We start from the raw sequence: 1149 nt of genomic DNA on the forward strand, positions 1-1149 counted from the left end.
TTGATGGAATTATGACTGATCATTTGTTTCAGTTTGAATCTTGAATGGCAACTTCTTGTTAGTTTCTTGTGAAAATGCAACACTTTGCACTGTAAATCTCATTACTGCTGCAATCTTGTTGCCATTAATTTTGCATTTTGGTTAGCAATGTAAACATTTTTATTCTTCATAATATTTGAATTCACAAGTGATCGCCAACAGAAGGATTCTCAATGGAAGTGAACCCAAACGATAGAAGATGAGACGGGGGTAAAATTTACATGGTTTTTTTACACCTAGTTTTTGCAGTGTATTTGCGTCGCCAAATACTTTCCTTGACGCACTTTTGGCGACGCGTTAGCGACGCTACATTTTGCGTCAGGAAAGATTTTTCCCGATGTTTTTTAAACTTTTACCAACGTTTTTGTTTCGTCGGCAATGTTGTATTTTGTTGTAGTGAAAAGAGCTCTCACGGGTGGGCGAGATAACATATCAGCTAACTTGTTCGTCGTTCCCTTCTTGTACCTAATGATGATATTGAACGCCATCAAATAGGACGTCCACTTCATGTGTCGTGCCTGCTGTAGCTTCGTCTGGGCATGTAAGAACTCTAATGATTTGTGGTCTGAATACACAACAACCTCTTTACCCAACAAGTATACCCGCCAATGCTTAATTGCCTGATAAAGGGCATAAAACTCCTTGTCATAGGTTGGGTAGTTTTGAATAGCACCCGTAAACATCTCAGAATGGTATTCAACCGGCTTCTCATCCTGTATCAACACCGCGCCCATACCGTAACTAGACGAGTCGGTCTCTACCTCAAAGGTCCGCTATAGATTCGGCAACGCCAACACTGGTGCCTCCGAGATCTTCCTCTTTAGCAACTGAAAAGCCTCCTCATGCGTCTTCCCCCACTCGAACTGAACCTTAGCCTTCGTAAGGCCATGCAATGGTGCCACATAATTCAAAAATGTCGAATGAACTTGCGCAAATACTGGAAAGACCCCATGAAGCTTCTCACCTCCGTCACTGTCCTAGGTGTCGGCCACTTCGTGATCACCGCCACTTTTCCTGGATCTATCCTCCGTTGGCCTTTCCCCACGATGAACCCGAGATACACCAACTCGTCCTTCCTGAATTTGCACTTCTACCCGTTAAGCTTTAGTT

The sequence above is a fragment of the Asparagus officinalis genome, chromosome 8, assembly GCF_001876935.1.
Source record: "Asparagus officinalis chromosome 8, Aspof.V1, whole genome shotgun sequence".
Lineage (NCBI taxonomy): Eukaryota > Viridiplantae > Streptophyta > Magnoliopsida > Asparagales > Asparagaceae > Asparagus > Asparagus officinalis.